Source organism: Trachemys scripta, chromosome 8 (assembly GCF_013100865.1).
Source record: "Trachemys scripta elegans isolate TJP31775 chromosome 8, CAS_Tse_1.0, whole genome shotgun sequence".
NCBI classification, from domain to species: Eukaryota; Metazoa; Chordata; order Testudines; family Emydidae; genus Trachemys; species Trachemys scripta.
In genome coordinates this window covers 1,765,390-1,771,442 of record NC_048305.1, presented here as the reverse complement: position 1 = coordinate 1,771,442, position 6,053 = coordinate 1,765,390, and positions in this window count along the sequence as shown.

Below are 6,053 nucleotides of genomic sequence, written 5' to 3'. Positions count from 1 at the left end.
ACTGGGGTGGCTCTGGTTTTTGATATGCCTGACTCTTAACCATAAGGGCTTGGGGCAATTTCCCTTTTGTCATTGATTTTATTGATTTTCCCAACACCTAGATCTTGGGAACAATGTGATTAGGAACCATTTATCCATAATAAAGCATCAGAATAAAGTGACAAGAAATGAACAGAAAGAACTGGAGTAACCTGATTCCTGTTTTGGCTAGCAATAGCTGGAACCAAAACAGAAGCAGAAATATAAAAGGGTGCAGAATGACTGAGATAATTACATATCATGTGCTAACTGGTTTGCAGAATAACTGAATGGAAATATTAAGGAATGACAGACAAGCTACTATTGTGATGAGTGCGGCATAAAATGCCCAGACAGATAGAATATTTCCTGTACTAGTGGCCCTGGGGGGAGCTAGATTAGTGAATAGCAAAAGAACTTTTGATGATTTAGCATAGCAGATTTTCATAGATTCATAGATTCTAGGACTGGATGGGACCTTGAGAGGTCATCGAGTCCAGTCCCCTGCCCTCATGGCAGGACCAAATACTGTCTAGACCATCCCTGATAGACATTTATCTAACCTACTCTTAAATATCTCCAGAGATGGAGATTCCACAACCTCCCTAGGCAATTTATTCCAGTGTTTAATCACCCTGACAGTTAGGAACCTTTTCCTAATGTCCAACCTAAACCTCCCTTGCTGCAGTTTAATCCCATTGCTTCTTGTTCTATCCTTAGAGGCTAAGGTGAACAAGTTTTCTCCCTCCTCCTTATGACACCCTTTTAGATACCTGAAAACTGCTATCATGTCCCCTCTCAGTCTTCTCTTTTCCAAACTAAACAAACCCAATTCTTTTAGCCTTCCTTCATAAGTCATGTTCTCAAGACCTTTAATCATTCTTGTTGCTCTTCTCTGGACCCTCTCCAATTTCTCCACGTCTTTCTTGAAATGTGGTGCCCAGAACTGGACACAATACTCCAGTTGATGCCTAACCAGAGCAGAGTAGAGCGGAAGAATGACTTCTCGTGTCTTGCTCACAACACACCTGTTAATGCATCCCAGAATCACGTTTGCTTTTTTTGCAACAGCATCACACTGTTGACTCATATTTAGCTTGTGGTCCACTATAACCCCTAGATCCCTTTCTGCCGTACTCCTTCCTAGAAAATGGGTCTTATTGATCAGCAAACAAAATGCATTTCAAACAAGATGTTTCAAAATAGTATTGGCATGTCTGAAATCTGAGGAGCAGGTCACCCCTTTGTGGAGCCAGATTTTGCTCTCATTGACAGCTGGGTAACTGCACAGACCACGGGACCAAAGAGCAGAATCCGGCCCCAGGAGTTTCCACTCACAGACTTTCCTCGGAATTGCCCCGTGCTTTGCCCTGCTCAGTGGAAAAGACATGGGGAGTCTGAGGTCGGTGCTGATCTTTGGATACTTGCAGAGTTCCAGCACCTCTGTCCTGCTTCCCCGGCCCTACAACTCCCCTGACAGCCTGGCTTCAAGTGTCCTCCTCGCCCTGAAACACCCTGCCAGGGAGGTTTGGATCACGGAGAGGCCCCCTGAGCGGTGTAAGCTAACTGGGATGGCATTCCTTTACTCTGCCTACTCCATCGGGGGGCAGTGACTGTCAGAGCAGACAGACCCAGCGCTGCCCCACAAGGCACCTGGGAGCCGACCGAGCCAGCACCATCCCCACTTCCTCCCAGGGGGTAGCCCTCAGTCCCCTCCAATCATGGAAAGCTGCTTATGCTTCTGGAATTTCCTTTCAAAGTACAAGTACCAGAGTCCCCCCTCCACTAGGTCAATGGGCACAACTCAGGGACATTACAATGCAGGGAGTCAACTGTCCGGGGTTGGCAGTAATATCTCTTAGGAAGAAATCGGCTCCCATTAGACTGAGCCGCTTCTCCAATTCTTCAACTTCCCCATCCTTATAAAGGGACCAGATTGGTAACTATGTTAAATAAATAAATGGAGATATCCTATCTCCTAGAACTGGTAGGGACCTTGAAAGGTCATTGAGTCCAGCCCCCTGCCTTCACTAGCAGGACTAAATACTGATTTTGCTCCAGATCCCTAAGTGTCCCCCTCAAGGATTGAACTCACAAGCCTGGGTTTAGCAGGCCAATGCTCAAACCACTGAGCTATTCCTCCCCCCTTTACTATGCTACTTAAGATTGGTAACTACTTGGTTCCGGGCCCATGCCTTGCACAGCGCTGCCAAGACGTCAGTGATTGTTAATGAATAATATAATTGAATACCCTGGTGACACTGAGCCTTTCCCTTTAGCAGTCGTGATTTCCAGAGTTCAGAGCGTTTTCTACCAGCTACAGTGAAAGCGACACACCTGAGAAGCAGTAGGGAAGTGCCAGAGCGAGGAGGACAAAGACACCTGCGATTTTCATGGTGGAGGCGGCTGGTTGGCCCGGCGTTCAGTCTGTTAGAGCTACATGTGCCTTAACAATGCACGCCAATGGAGCTCACACGCACACACATATACACCGGCCACCGGGATTGTGAAAACACCCTCTGCTGTTGTTTTTGGAGCCGGGGAGCAGCAGTGGCTGGGGGTGGGGCTGCCCCGAGTGCTAAGGAATGCTTCCTGCTCAGTGACAGATGAGGAAATGTTTATCTGCAAACTAGTCCTGGCTCTAATTTCTATCTGCTAAGAACAATGGGCTAGGTGTGCAAATTGCTCCCTGGGGCTCGTGAGGAAAGGAGATGCGGGGGTTTATTGCCTGGCAGAGAGGAGGGATAGAATGAATATTTCTCTGGGCCCTGCTTTGAAAAGTTGACTAATGAGGAAGGAGGGTCTTGCAGTGAAAGCGCAGGACTGGGCCTCAGGAGATGTAAGTTCTGTTTATAGAACATCCTGTAAGTTCTGGGCACACAGCATACTCTCTCCTTTTCTCCTGCGGGAGAGCAAGGAATGTTGCGCTGGGAGGAAGGACCATTCCCTCAGACTGGTATTGTGTCTGAGACACCCAGACGCTATTGAAACTTACTAGATTGAAATCACAACTCAAACTCTAATGAGTTTTCCATTATTCTTCACTCTCCAGAGGGTTAAATGAGGCTGTGATGGGTTGGGTCACAGAGACCCCTTGGGACTGTCACCTGATGTGCTGAGACTACCTCTGAGCCTGTTTTCCCTGCCAGCTTGGGACTTCAGAACTCTGCCTTGTTAAGCCAGACACACTAGCCTGCTGCAACACAGACCCAGGTCTGAACCCCGGCCCCCAAAGCTGCAGACTAAACTGAAAACAGTTTAAGAAGTGTTCCTGTCTCCAGCACCCAGATAACCAGTTCCTGTCAGGGTGGTTAAGCACTGGAATAAATTGCCTAGAGAGGTTGTGGAATCTCCATCACCAGAAATTTTAAAGAGAAATTTAAACAATCACCTGTCAGGCAGGGCCGGCTCTAGGCACCAGCGTCCCAAGCATGTGCTTGGGGTGGCACTTTTCAAGGAGCGGCGTTCCATCCTTATTTTTTTTTGCTTGGGGCGGCAAAAAAACCTGGAGCCGGCCCTGCTGTCAGGGATGGTCTAGATCAGTGGTTCCCAAACTTTTTCCGCCACTTGTGCAGGGAAAGCCCCTGGCGGGCCGGGCCGGTTTGTTTACCTGCCACATCCGCAGGTTCGGCCAATCGCAGCTCCCACTGGCCGCAGTTCGCTGCTCCAGGCCAATGGGAGCTGCTGGAAGCGGCAGCCAGTACGTCCCTCGGCCCGCGCCACTTCCCAGAGTCCCCACTGGCCTGGAGCAGCGAACTGCGGCCAGTGGGAGTCGCAATCCACCGAATCTGCATTGACGCAGCAGGTAAACAAACTGGCCCGGCCCGCCAGGGGCTTTCCCTGCACAAGCGGCGGAACAAGTTTGGGAACCACTGGTGTAGATAATACTTAGTCCTGCCAGGAGTGCAAGGGACTAGACTAGATGACCTCTGGAGGTCCCTTCCAGTCCTATGACTCTATCATTGTGCCCACAACTAATTATGGATGTGGAACTGCACCTGCAGTTATTTGTACCCACAAAACTGAGGGTGCAAAAACAATAGCCCAATTTAAGTCTGTGCTGAAATTAAGAACATAAGAATGGCCCTACTGGGTCAGACTAAGGGTCCATCTAGCCCAGTAGCCTGTCTTCCAACAGTGGCCAATGCCAGGTGCCCCAGAGGGAATGAACAGAACAGGGAATCATCAAGTGATCCATCCCCTGTCACCCATTCCCAGCTTCTGGTAAACAGAGATTAGGGACACCATCCCTGTCCATCCTGGCTAATAGCCATTGATGGACCGATCCTCCATGAATTTATCTAGTTCTTTTTTGAACGTTGTTATGGTCTTGGCCTTCAAAACATCCTCTGGCAAGGAGTTCCACAGGTTGATTGTGCATTGTGTGAAGAAATACTTCCTTTTGTTTGTTTTAAACCTGCTGCCTATTAATTTCATTTGGTGACTCCTAGTTCTTGTGTTATGAGAAGTAGTAAACAATACTTCCTTATCTACTTTCTCTACACTGGTCATGATTTTATAGACCTCAAACATATCTCCCCCTAGCCATCTCTTTTCCAAGCTGAAAAGTCCCAGTCTTATTAATCTCTCCTCATACGGAAGCCATTCCATACCCCTAATAATTTTTGTTGCCCTTTTCTGAACCTTTTCCAATTCCAATAGATCTTTTTTGAGATGGGGCGACCACACCTGCACATAGAATTCAAGATGTGGGCATACCATGGATTTATATAGAGGCAACATGATATTTTCTGTCCTACCATCTATCCCTTTCCCAATGATTCCCAACATTCTGTTTGCTTTCTTGACTGCCGCTGCCCATTGAGTGGATGTTTTCCAGAGAACTATCCACAATGACTCCAAGATCTTTCTTGAGTGGTACCAGCTAAGTTAGACCCCATCATTTTATATGTATAGTTTGGATTATGTTTTCCAATGTGCATTACTTTGCATTTATCAACATTAAATTTCATCTGCCATTTTGTTGCCCAGTCACCCAGTTTTGTGAGATCCTTTTGTAGTTCTTCGCAGTCTGCCTGGGACTTAACTATCTTGAGTAATTTTGTATCATCTGCAAATTTTGCCACCTCACTGTTGACCCCTTTTTCCAGATAGTTTATGAATATGTTAAATAGGACTGGTCTCAGTACAGACCCCTGGGGGACACCACTATTTACCTCTCTCCATTCTGAAAACTGACCATTTATTGCTCCCCTTTGTTTCCTATCTTTTAACCAGTTACCATGAGAGCACCTTCCCTCCTATCCCATGGCACCTTACTTTGCATAAGAGCCTTTGGTGAGGGACCTCGTCAAAGGCTTTCTGGATATCAAGTCTTGCCAGTGCCATCTTTCTGAGACAAAATAGTTTTTCATAGGGAGAGATTTTCCTCCACTTTGAGAACACTGTAATGTTTCTGAAGAGACCCGGGACTCGGCCTAAGTCGTCCAGAGGCAGAGTATGTCAGACACAGGGTTGTGCAATACTGCAGGACGTACTCACCTGAGAAGCAGCAAAGTGCCAAAGTGAAAAGCACAAGGACACCTTGTCGCATTCATGGTGGAGGTGGTTGTTTGGTCTGTGGTGAGTCTGGTAGTGTTCAGCTCGGGAGTTGATTGTTTTGTGTTTCCTTGAATAGCTCAGTGGTTTGAGCATTAGCCTGCTAAACCAAGGGTTGTGAGTTTAATCCTTAAAGGGGCCACTTAGGGATCTAGGGCAAAATCAGTACTTGGTCCTGCTAGTGAAGGCAGGGGGCTGGACTCAATGACCTTTCAAGGTCCCTTCCAGTTCTAGGAGATAGGATATCTCCATATATTTAAAAAAAAACCTCACACATACATATACACACACACACGTGCAGCTCATCCAACCATATTACTGTGACACTCTGTACCTCGAGGGAACACCCTACACCCCCATGTTCATCTTTATAAAATGAGTGTGTGTATCCAATGCAAAGTTTGTCATGTTGGGTGTCTTCGGAGTGTGGTTGTTATAGTGATGTTATAGTAACCGTTACAGTAATGTTATAGGCT